This window comes from Strigops habroptila, chromosome 1, assembly GCF_004027225.2.
Source record: "Strigops habroptila isolate Jane chromosome 1, bStrHab1.2.pri, whole genome shotgun sequence".
Classification (NCBI taxonomy): domain Eukaryota; kingdom Metazoa; phylum Chordata; class Aves; order Psittaciformes; family Psittacidae; genus Strigops; species Strigops habroptila.
Genome location: NC_044277.2, coordinates 137,503,774 through 137,517,367, shown reverse-complemented (window position 1 = coordinate 137,517,367; position 13,594 = coordinate 137,503,774). Strand labels below are relative to the sequence as shown.

General features: G+C 38.0%; 1 protein-coding gene across 1 annotated transcript in view; it reads right to left on the bottom strand.

The window, feature by feature from the left end:
* The window catches only part of RARB (retinoic acid receptor beta), a 309,913-nt gene extending 297,668 nt beyond the window's left edge, over positions 1–12,245 (bottom strand). Inside the window, exon 1 of the mRNA XM_030495408.2 lies at positions 12,160–12,245. The gene's annotated coding sequence lies outside the window, so the exon portion shown is untranslated. The remainder of the gene's footprint in view (positions 1–12,159) is intronic.
* Between the last annotated feature and the right edge of the window lie 1,349 nt (positions 12,246–13,594).

Below are 13,594 nucleotides of genomic sequence, written 5' to 3'. Positions count from 1 at the left end.
AAAGAAGAGTGTGCATTACATTTGCAAAGATGTTTTTTCTTTCAAAGCAATTAAAGAAAAACCTTTACAGGCATAATGTAATCCAAAACTTGAGGGTTTTTTCCTCTCATGTTTTATAAAATAAACCTTACTTTTACTTACTTCTTATCTTTGGTCCTGAGCAACAAGACCAGAACAGGTCTGCTGTTCAAGGCAATTTTCACACTTCAGGACACTGACTTTGGCCTAATTGAAAGGAAATGCTGCCTTCTGACATGATGAATTATCTTTTCGACATCACAGACAGGACTGTTGCTTCTCTCCGAGCTCAATCTTTATTTCATGGTCATTTTTATCAAATCAGGGTTGGTGGTGATACATCAAATACTTAGAATTTCAATGAAATTGTCATTACAAAGGTTTTAAGGCTTCTGCAAATTTTCTGTCTGATTTACTCTGTGTGTGGTTTAGTCTTAATGTCTTTCCATAACGTTTTGCCAGCTCTCCTGGGTAGTTCTCAGTAAGGTTCAGCCTGTGCGGCAGCTTTGTGCCCAGAGTGAGACTGGGGTACAAGACATTCCCTGCTCTCCTGCTTTCCCCAGTGGAAAGCACAGAGAGCTCTATACTCGTAGTTTGATCCTTGGTACCATCCAGGTTGTTTTGTGTTTTTATCACCCACTGGGTGGTTTTGTATTTTGTAGCAAGCTGAAAAGATCAACAACCAGTTAACAGCTATGGGTTGATAATGTTATAGTTATAGACAATACATATTAGTTTATAGTTATATAAACAATCTATATTTATATTAAAATTCATCAGAAAATACACGTAAGGACACATATATACAAAGCATGCAACACATTAATTAACAGCATTCTCTTACTACATCTACTCACATTGATAGCCAAAAGAAGCAGATAGATAAAAAGTCACATACTAGGTATCTGATCCTTTAAAAATTGTATCTTCCAAATGATGGTACCTCTAGTAATTCCTTAAAGAATTTTAATACATTTTCTTCTCCTCAAAGAACACTTCCTCTCTTCCTTTAACATAATATTCGTTTATTCAGTTTCAATACCTAACAACAGAAAACTGACTGTAAGAGTGCCTTTCTAATAGCTCATCTCTTACACATACGTACTGTTCTGCAGAGTTGATGTTGAAGCAGTTTTCTGAAGCTACCGCTTTAGAAAAACTATGAACAACTAAGAAAAATATGGTTGCATAATTTTTAACAAAACAATATGGAACCTGATGCAATGCATTAATGGTCCGTAATATTATTGAACAAGACTACAAGGGAGACACTTTACTTGCACTTGGCTTGTCAGACAATTACTCTCTGGTACTGTAATACTTCATGTGCATACTTCCAAGGAAGACTCATGAACGCACAGGTTCATTAAGGGAATGAGAGAATCGATTGTAAAATGGAAAAGGCCGAGTGAGGTCATATTTCAAAGAGATGAATACAGTACACTCCATTATGTTGTAATCAGCCTCTGTCTTTCATCCGAAGAACTGCAATAGTCTATCCTAATTTAAAAAAATAAAAAAAAAAAAACCCCAACCTCACTGCCTGCATCATACCTTCATCCCAAATACAGCGAGGAATTCAAATGTGCTGCAGGCAGTTTCCATTTGCCATGGTCTTTGGTGCAGACAGTATTGATGTTGCTGACCATTTTTCTCCTTAATAAGAAAAACATTCAAATGCTACTAATATTGCTGCCTTGGCAAACCACATTTAATAGATGGGATTTGCCCTGTACATGACACACAGAACATCAATCAAGGCTGAATTTTATTTCAATTTATTATGGTTGCTGTCTAAATGAAAAAATGCTTATATCGTTAAAATGTCTTACAATATATATGTGCAAATGATGTAATCACCCATTTTGTGAGAACATTCTGATTTTGATTAAAAAAATCTACAGTTGAACTTCTAAATATTTAATAAATGCAAAACTAAAAAAACACAAGTACATTAAGAAATGGCAGTAATTGGTATCTGGTGTAATACCATGCATTTGTACTTGATAGCTTTTATCTTTAGAATATGAGTTTATAAGGTATTCTTTTAAAACTATAAGAGCTGCATTTTTATTAAAATCATCCAGAATAAATTACTTTAATCTTGACTCCATTCAGGACGCTCACATATGTGGGGTTTTTTTCCAAGTTCTTTGCTTTCTATTGCCAGCTGTCTCCAGACTCTAAACCTGTTGGTTCGCAAAAGCCTCGTAAGCTTTCCCAGCTAAGCAAGAATGGACACCACACAACTACCAAGAGACAGAAATCAGCACCTTATAAAAAAAATAGACAATACTTTACTTAACTTTGTAATTGACTGCAGTGCACAAGCCTCTCCCAGTTTTAGAGGCAGAATTTAATGCTCAGCATAGTCCCGCTGGCAGACACAACAACCAACTTCCCAGGAGCTGGCTATAATGATGGCTCTCCTAGCTGCTGCCTTCAGAATTGCACAAAACAATGCGTGCAAGGTAAAGGCCGTGCTGTGGTGAGCACTATAGATCGCCAGGTCAACCCAGAGGTATTAAACCTCATTAAGCTGCCATATACTCTCTATATATTATTAGCATACAACTATTATATAAATACAATACTCTCCCCAAAAACAAAACAACAAAAATAAAAGTTTCTACTAGAAAACACAAGTTTAGCATCGATCTGTAGGCAACTTCCTCGTGTTTTCCTTACTTGGACAAAAGCACTTGAAACTGAGTTTGGATGCAACAAGCAAAAGATTGAACTGCAAAACTAGTCTCTCAGCACATACAGAAAACCATGACAAGATGTGATGAACAGATGGGTAGTATAGTTACACACTGCATCACTTAGTGCTGCAGTTTGTCAGGTAATCACCGCACCTGCACAAGCCCCAGCACCTTTGATAAGAGAGAAGGTGGCATGCAAGGTTTTTGCCTTGCACTACATTTTATCATAGCCAAGAACTAAGGAGCAGAATGGATAAATAATGGGAAGTTAAAGAAGTGCAGGAAAGCTACATGACAGATAAATGGGATTTTTGTAACATTGCATATGGTAAAGCTTGCCAGAATGTGTTGAAAGAGGAGCCAGTTAAATCACATCCTGATGCAGCTGTCCAACTTTACAGCTAAAATGTTCATATTAATTCCATTAAACAATTAGAGAAGGAAATCCAAAATATTATTAGAAGCATGTTCACTTGACACTGTCTTTTTTTGCAGTTTTAATAACAGATACACTACTCCCAACCTCAAAGGATGATGAATTTATACAAATAGCGGGTATTCGCATCCTCAGGGAAACACAGCAGTTGTCCTATGGAAATCTTAGAAAATCTAAACTTTAGATTTCTGACAGACATTTTAGAAAAGGAAGGAAAGATACTCTAGTAGTTATGGAACTGGCCTGACATTTAGGGGATCTCAATTTAATTTCCTTGTCTGCCAGACTTCCCTTCATAATCCCAGACAAAGCAAATTATTTTCCTTACCCTAGCTTCCCATCTTCAGAACACAGATGACCATTTAAGTACCTGAATCAAAAAAGTTTTAAACAAATGGGAAAAAATACCCCCTCTGTATTTTTATTTTTCCCTTAGGTAGAAAGTCACTTGAAAGCTCAGCCTTCCAAAAGCTTTGACTCTATGCTGTTGCATATCTTGAAACCAACAAAACACACTATTTGTAAGTAACATGCCTTATATGTTGCAGGATTTAGTGTCATTGGAGAGCTTCCCATTTCAAAACCACGGCTCTGTGATAAAAAAAGATAGAGAAAAATGAGCACTAGGGAAGTTAATAAACAAAATGCATTCATGGCCCATTATTTCAAATAACTTTACTGCAGAAATAGCCCAGTCATAAAATAATGGCCTCAATTAACTTTTAATTCTCACACAATGCATTTGTAATATACTGCAGGGATTAAAAGTTCTGCATGAACATCACTATCCTAGAAGTGCCACAACTTACAAGAGAAGTACCGACATATTTTCCACTTGATTAAGACCAGTTCCTAGCCTTTCCCTGCCCCGCTTCTCTACTAGGCCTCCTTGTCCTAGAAGAATTACAAGAAAAGACACCGTACTACATGTGGGAGCTCCCACCCTGCTTGCTGATGACAATCCTCAGCTATGCTTTGAAAATTCATAAGCACACTCGTGCAGCACTGCTACAGAGGAGAAAACCAAGAGGTTCCACCACACTGGTTGTTCAGGAAGCAAGTGATGAGAATTCACCGTGTAAGTGCATGCTTCAATCTTTTTCACAAGGTGGAATGAAGCAAGTTCTAAGACACCCACACTCCCCTCAGCTAAAAAAAAAAAATAAAAATGTTAGCACTGCCACTGCAGGGAACAAACACTTGAGGACAAAACCAAGGCGACAGTGGAAAAGTCTTTCTGACATTACATGGACATTCTGACAGTGGCATGTACTACAAGAGCAGCTGCAATGCCTGTGACTTGATAGATCTAAACGTCATGTGAAAGACCATCCCTCGCTCAGCCACCTTAGTGTTTTCCAAGCTAATGCATTCTCTTTTAGCACAGAAAATGAAGAAGTTAACGGGGAAAGAGAGTATCTTTGTAATATGTGGTTGCTTTTATCCTGCAACACAATGACTGAGCATTGATGAGATGATAGCCAATTAATCAAACACCAACAAAACACATTCTAACAATGATGGCCACATTCATGGTGTCATTTTAGGAACTGACTCCAGTACACAAAGATTTTTTTTTTGTCCCTTGGGTTTGACCTGAATCCTAATGAAATTAACTGCTAGGGGAAAACAAGCTAGTACAAGCTACCAGCTTTCAGAGCATGCTGCAAGACATGCTGAAAAAGCCAACAAATGATTCCCCTAGAAGCCAGAAAGGAGGAAAGTCCGAAAGCTCCTGGAAATCTAAAATGGACCTCACTGTGCTTTGATGAAAAAGTGATGGATTAAAAAAATATTAAGAGTTAGCATAAGATGGAGATCTAAATAAAAAAGCCTGCCAATACCTGTTATCCTCAAAACATGTTTAGGGTCACATTAGTACTTCTGCCTGTGGGTTCATCTAATGCATAAAAAAATCTAAATCACGGAAAACGAAGTATGTGAAAAATGAAACTGCTCTTAAGCTATTATTCTCCTCAAAAGTATTGTCTTATTTTAAATTTATTGTTAATACAGTATGTTAGCTGCTGCCCCTAATAAGCTCCATATACATCCAAGAAAACTGCATACACTGACAAAGATGCCTCTAGTTTTGCACAACACATGGCTTTTTTATATGATATGTTCTCTCTTGAAAGCTACTCCCTCACAAAATGAAAATTCAGCAGAATCTCTAATAGCTTTCATGTTTCAGTCTAATAGGTAGCATGGCATTGCACTGCCACCCACCTTTGCTACAATATTGCACAGCACATTTAACAGACATTTGCTTCCTTCACACAGTCCTTATGTGCAGCTTCTGCAGGACCTTAGTATTAACATTTAACAGAGTCTATGAGCACAAAGCACATTTATGAACACCTGCTAGAACATTTTATTTGCCTTAAGAGTTTTATTATAACTGTTCAATTTTCTTGCTATGCTTTATGGGCCAAATCCTGGTCCAGTTTTAGCCTAAACTTCCTTTGACTTCAACAGGAAGCAGATTTGACTGTATGGAGGCTTCCATGCAAATTCAATACAGCTTTAAATGAAATGGGATCGCTGGTAAGCATGACACTGGACAGAAAAAGCCAGTGCCTAGCAGAAATAAACAAAAGCACTGAACCCAGCCTTCAAATAGAATTAAAAATAATAACAAAAAATAAACCCCACACCCACATCTGTAACCTTCACACTGCATTACAAAAATCCCACTGACTCTGAGGCTGGAAGTACAAGGAACACAGCTATCCCATCCACAAACGCCTGCGGCCTCCGTGTCTCGGGGAATGTTCTACCACCAACTACTCCCTCTCAGATCACACATGGACACTCCTATCACCAAAGTCTTTGTTCTCTTTATTAAAGCCACCAAAGGCTTTATCTGACCATGTCAGCATTGACCTCCTCTGCAAACATCCAGACAGTCAGAGTCCTCCACAACAACACAAGACAGCCTGGAACAAAGCACACAGAGCCAGAAGGTGTAGCTGGGGAACAGTCCAAGGAAGATGTTGCAGAGGAAACTACAACAGGAGTATTCTCCTCTAAGAAGATTTAACCTCATTTGAAAATACATAGACATTATTTTGACCATTGCTATAGAAAGCCCTACAATTGTAAGACAGACAAACAGTAAAGAATATGGCAATGCCACTTCTGTTTCACAAAAGCTTGACAGTAAATGCTTGATTCAATGCATACTATTAAGGCCCCAAAATCTAAACAATTATAAAAATGAAATTATAGACAAAATGATGAATGGCGACAGATGAAATGTTAACAGATCTAGCACCATACACAAAAATCATTGATTTGCTCTGATTACTACTTAGATGATCAGAGTGTATGAGGTCCTAGTTGCCTGCTTGCTCTGGATTTTTATTAATGTTTCAATATCAGACATCCAATTTGGAAATCAATGCTTCATCATTTTTCTCTGAAGGATCCTATTATTCACAATTGATTTAACAGAAATGAAAGGCTTACCATTAACAAGACCCAGCTGCTGACACTTCTTAGATGAATTATTTAACTTCTAGGAGTGAATAACTTAACCATCACCAAGACTTATTGCCTGATGATTCTCATATCAAAGTCAGTGTACTTACAGTTACAGAACCAAGTAGTAGAAAGTAGCTTCTTTGCCACCTCCTTAAACATTTATCATATACACCAACTAAATATTAAGATTTGCAAATATACAAATAGGAATTATGCACCAAATACAGCCAGTGGGAGCTTAGTGTCTAACTGCCTTTTTACACCCTTAGCCTTCATCTTCTAAAACTCAGAAAGATACAGGTCATTTCAGGCTTCAGAAAAAGGAAATCCAATTTATACGAAGTTACATCTATTGGCAATAAGATTACTACAGTCAAAGATCCCTAGAGCTGGCCATGCCCTGCTAAAAAGCCTACATAAGACAATTACTAGATCCCTTTAGGTACAAAATGAAGATCCATCTTATGAATTGAGGTAAAAGTAGCAAATACTAGACAACTGAAAGTAGAAGTAGTACTACAAATCCATCCCAAAAGCAGTGTGAATGTACAAAACAGGAGGCCTATGTTTAAGATCTGCCATCTGAGCTAAGGGGCTATCTGCTCAGAACATAAATCCATCATGCCCATTTTCAAGTCTGTGAAGAACTATGCATTTCTCAAGGTGAATTTAATTCCTCATATAAGAGCTTTTGTTCTGCCGATTACAACCTGATTGAAAGTTCAGCACCAAGAAAGAACATGTTGGGAAAGGCAGTTCATCAGACCAGTCTCTGTGTTGCAATCCTACAAATAATCAACTTCAGCCTCAAACACTATGCATTCGCTAGCAGGTACACTGTTAATAATGTTTTCCATGAATCACCACTGAGAAGTGGTGATAAAAATCTTGAGTGTCAAAAATGTAATACCACCCAGCTGCATTAGTCTATAAACAATTTACTGTCAAACATGCAAAGAGTTGTGCTGAGCAGTATGCTATCCTTAGGCCATGGGTTAGCAGGACCACAGCTGCCTAGGGATGTATCAAGAACAACTCTTCAGCTATCAAAACTAGTGAGCATTTCACATCTTACTAGACTTCTTGCTAATCTGTACTACTTGCTTTCAAAAACGCTATAATGGCAACTCCTGTCTCCTTTAGCATTCATGACACTTGCAGAGCTCCACTTCATTATACTACCTCTGCAAATGCCCTCAAGACTTCAGCTCAAGACCAAGTTGAGACTCCAGGTACAATACACTCATAGTGACAAGATTTAGTGGTGACTTGGCAGTCCTGGGGTAATGGTTGGGCTTGATGGTCTTAAAGGTCTTTTCCAACCTAGTTGATTCTATGATTCTGTAAAGTCTCCTTGATTTGTAACACAGATTTCTGCCTTCCTTTTATGGTAGAACTATGAAATGACATACCTATCGTTTTCACACAAGCTCTAATTCCACGACTGCCCAAAGTCACTAAAGCCTCTTCTTAAAGCCCTCAATAGATTTGACTGCTTGCACACTGCTGGAGGCAAAATATCTGGGCCTTTTTACTAAGGCTACTGTCTGAGGAAGGTACTCTGAGAGGAAACCAATATTCGAGTACCATATTTCTTTTTCCCAAATCCCTCCATCTATTTTAAGCCCTATCATACTGGAACTAACCCTTTAAAATTCTGCTTACATTGGACAAAAGGTTTAAAAATTAAGGAATATGGGAAAAGAGGCTCTCACAGACACAGCCTCCAAGCTCCGAGTCTTACTGTCTTAGGAAAATAAGCCAAAATAATGAAATTATGATTGTGTTGAAAATATTTAGGAATCCAAATTTTTCGATCTGCCTCTTCCCTATAGAATAACACTTTTGAAATGGAAGACGGCTGGCCGTAACTGAAGTCTGGTTGAATTTGATATCTGCATAAACTAATCTCAGCAAGTAGGTTATAATAACTTTTTTAAAGAGATATAGACGTTGGCAGATTGCCTTGCTTGCACTCATTTTTTCCAGTATTTCTCATATTGTGAAATACCTCTTAAATGCTATAAACACAGCGCAGATTGCAGAAGTGGTCCTAGTGGTTCCAATGGGAATAACGTGGTCAGAATCTGGCATTCAACAAAGTTTCCATTTCTACATAGGTTTCATCTATTTTTCAGTTTAAAAATAAGACCATATTTTGGCATGTAACTAGAGCTGCTCCTACAACGCAAAAGAAAAACACTGCTGGCAAGCCTCAAAGCTGTTCCAATACAAAACTGTGTTGGCAGAACTTTTAGAAAACTTTTTGACAAGAGGCAGAATTTAACACCAGCATAAATGGGAGAAACTTCATTGAAATCTATCGTGCGTGCTACACATGCTTACTTATTGCAGGTCAGAATCCACATTAAGTTTACATAATGCAAATATAGTTAGCTGACACAGAATTTAAAGGCTGTTGATCCAATTCTGTTTATCTTCTACTTGTATATAAGTTAGCTTCGAATTCTATGATAATTCTTCTGTGAATGATCTGTTTTTCCTCATACACAAATACTACCATGCTATTTTCTAAATACCATGACCACGTCACACTCTTGTCTTTTAATGCAAGAGTTATTCAATTCAGGTGCCCAGTGGTTAAGATACAATGATATTACGGTTGCAAGTCTATATTCCCGCATCAATTACAGACACAGAAGAAAATAAATCTGGCATAACATAAATCTGACATTTCACAACTTCTGAGGGTTTGATCTTGCAACCTCTTTTCTAGAATACCTTTTTTGCATGTCATATCCAAGGTTTTTTTAGAGCATGAATAAGTTAACCAATGTGCAGCAGTGCTTCTTCAACACCGATCACAACAACATTTGATTCTCAACCTCACTATAGCACAGACAAACATAGAAGCATTCAGGTACCTGAACATGAGAGAGGTGCCCATGCCCTTGGATTTCCAGGATATAGCTGGATGATGGATGCGTCAAAGAACTTACAGGTAATTTGCACCATTTTAGATCAGCTGTTGAAAGCAACTGAGTTGAGTCTTTCTTGCCAGAGAGGAAGAAAGCTATGTGATAGCGGTATCAGGCTGCTGAGGCAAGTTTATAGGAAAGGGTCACAGCATGACCCTCTTTTACCTCCTGATTGGGAAATGTGGATCGTTCTTACTGTGGAAGCAGAGTGGGCAACAGGAGTATTAAATCAGCTACCGCAGGCAGTGTGGAAGCACGGTACCCAAAAATACAGCATTTTCCAATAAGTACTATTTCTCCTCTTCTTTAGTGGTCATGTGATCACAGCTTTGGGAAGCTCCATGATTTTGCAAGACTACAACTTTCTCCTAATGAACACAGGTTAGATAACCTGATTTTTAAACTTTCAGATCTGATGAGATCTCAACAGAATTTAATTGATTTAGAAAAGAAAACGGCATTTAAATTATTCAGAATTATCATCTTGCAAAATATCAAGATCTGCTGCAAGCAAATGATGTGAGAAATCATCTCAAAGAAAAAGCAATATGGAGCTTAAATATGTAAGCATTTCTAAACGCAAGCTCTAAGCACAAGTTACTTACCCTACAGTTGACTTGACCTTAAATGCAGTTGTTCAAGTACTGAATTGAAAAGCTTCAGTGTTTTGTTTGTTGGATGTTTTGTTTGTGGTGGCTTTTTTTGTTGTTTGTTTGTTTGGGTTGGGGTTATTTTTATTTCTTTAATTGTGCTTTTTTTAACCTGTTACACTGTTACTGGAAATAAAAATGACAAACAAATATCGATTGGTTTCATTTACCTTCAGATTCTTAAGAACTTGTATCCAATGTACCACAATTCACAAACTGCTTCAAATAATGCAGCTAAGCACATTTGCAACACTTTACTGTAAAAGTCAGTATGCCCACACATAAGGTATCTTTTACAACAAAATATAACATATATTTTAGATGTTTATTGGCTTAAAACAATTCAACAAATAGGAAGAAATATAAGTTGTGATGATGATGTGCAATTAACTTGACCACCAATTAAATTAATACATTGACCAAAGACACAGGGTTAGAGCTTCAAATACACTTAATACGCAGCCACTTTAGGACTGAAATTCCAACCAGCACTCTCGCTGAGAACAGATTACACAAAAATGTCAGTGTAGTATGCCTGAGAATTGGTGTCTCAAAAATCATCACATCTTCAGGAATTTAAGGCCAATTTGCCACTGAGTATAGCAAGATGTGATAATCATCTTATTATTTCCACTGTGGAAATAATTTACTACATATGTTTCAGAAAGACTGCTTTTTGAAAACAAGCAGTCTCTTTCTTTCCATATATTACCAAGTCTAACAGAGGCACGTTTTTATTTAGGCTAAATCATGCCTTGTGGGACATGCTTATGAGGAAGAAAGGAGGACATGCAACTGGCATTTGAGACATATTGCCAGTGCAAAGCTGCCAAAAGCACACAGCAGGGAGCATGTTTTGGCTATCATGAGCAGAATAAGCATGCGCTCCTTAACCACTGCCAGCTGGCATTTGTTTCCACATACAGAACACTCACTAGGCAGTTTGGAGACTGGACATACTCCCAACCTTAAACTATGCTCCCATAAAAATGTGCTGCTGAGATACCTCATTAACCATGCATGTCTCCTAGCTTACTCCAAATGAGAAAGACTGAATGACACAAAAATCATACATTTCCCCCTATGTACTTTATGTACAAAAAAGTACCTAAAATGTATCCTAATGTACTCTAGTGCTTACAGCAAGAGGGAGATTTTAAGAGTGTTGGAACAAGCTTCTGCCAACATCTCAAGAAACAGAAACTCTCACTACTCCATTATACACGGATAGAAAAAGTGAAATCCAGAGACAGAGCGTACCAAGAAAACACAGCGATGAACAGCAAGAGTGGCTGGCACTGTGATTATAAACTATACCATCATGTTTAATACAACCTCTAGCAATCCTCACAACAGACGCTCCTTGCTTTATGTGCTGGGGCAGATTTGTGGGTAGAAGATTAATGTCTCACTCCATCTGCTAATGACTATATAGGTCCCCTGGGCTTTGCACCAAGGGTACTTTGCCCTTAGGATGAAACAAGAAATGCGGATTAGTGTTCATTTCTACATGCACCTACTATTTCCAGCAACACTCCCAATCGCTAAATGTATATTATTTCAACTTTATCTACCAAAACCATATTTTGTCATGGTAGTTCAGCTGTGATTCCAATTAGATTTTCAAAGACATCAGTTAAAAGGAGAACAAACCAACAGGGGGGCACTTTTCACTTTTAAAGTGCTTACCTGACACAGCCTGCATTGGTATTTTCCCTGTAAGTGCTCTATTCATTAACTCTTCATTACATTTTCAAAGTGACTCCACTCTTTTGGATTTTCCTTTCTCTACCACTGACAGCCTGCTGTCATGGACCAAGCAACTTTAAAGGAAGAAATGTACCAGAGACTGCCATGCAAAGGAAAGGGCACTAATTAAAGTCTTCATTTCCTTCACAGGATTCTGTTAGAGGATTTTAACTTACCCCTGTAACTGTACCTTTCCTCCTGAGAGCTGGAGTCAAGTCAGAGGGAGCTTGTAGTCTTCATGGACCTAAGCCAGTTTGACATCCTGGAAGAATAAGGGGAAAGAGCAGTTACAAAGTGAAGTTTTGAAGGAATAAGGCAAACATTCTCATCACCAGAACAATGATAGCCAGGGAAAATCAGAGAAGATCTTAATGCTATCACCAATATCCACAAATGAGAAACCAAAACCAGAGTGTTGCTTCACTGTAAGTCTCTGAATGCGGGTGTCTCAAGTTCATGACATGCTTCCTTTCTTCCTCTTCCCACTGAACACCCCTATCAATTGCAACACTGACCCTCCCCTTAGTTCCAGCTCAAGGAACAGGTAGGTGCCCATGCCAAAATTCCCTGTGAGCACCCAAGGGAATTCCGGGGCCAGTCAACTGTGTTTGCACTAACACCATGCATGCACAATTAACTTCCCCCAGTTTGCTCAACTTAAGTTTGGAAAAACTGAAAATCTGAAACACCTTTGCAGCAGAAGCATCAACACAAGAAAATTCTACCCCCTTTTCTTAAAAAAAGAGAAATGTGATTTCAGTAAGGTGACTGCTACCAATCTTTTTGATTCAACTAGACACTTCTTCTGTCAACCCACTCCTGCCCAACAAGAAAAGCAGGACAAAAGAGAAAGCAGTCAGAGAAAAAGAAAGAAAAAAGGAATTGCTCTGTACTGCCCTTTTTCATCTCCAGCAGATAATTGCCTGGTCTCAAACAGACTCTACCAGAGTGCAGATACTGCAGCCACAGTAGACAGTTTGTTTTTCTCTCTCACATCAGCAGTGCCATGAAACAATGAGTGTTGAACTAACCAAGTGCTTTGCCTGTCCGGCCCTTAGTACTCATAACACTACTTTGAACACACTTCTCTACCGGCTTTCCAAATCAGGCTATACTCTAAATCAAAGATACACACTTAACATTAGTGAAATCAGTTGTAAACCCCACCCAAAACCACAAGCCTGATTATGTGTAAAAGAAGTAGATCTATCAGCAAAGCTATTGCTGTATCACAGCCTTGTCAGAACCAGCAGAGCTGCTCACAGATTTCCGATCTGAATCTAGTGATATGTGGCCTTTTTCTTATGCTTCCTCAACAACCCATGCATTTCAGCTTTCATTTAAAAATTACAGAAATCACCTTTCCCTTTTAATATATGTAAAATGCTTGAAAACACATCCTGAGCATTACCTAAAAACATAGAGCAACTACAAGAAATTCAAAATTCCTAATATCCCCTGGTTATTAAGACACTCTCAGGTCCTTCTGGAAGTCTGACTTAGACTTGAAAAGCTTGAATCTCAAAACTAAACTAAAATAAAATAAAATAAAATATATTGTTAAAAATACTAAAAACAAAAGCAGGATTCAAGGAAGGTAAGTGCTACAGC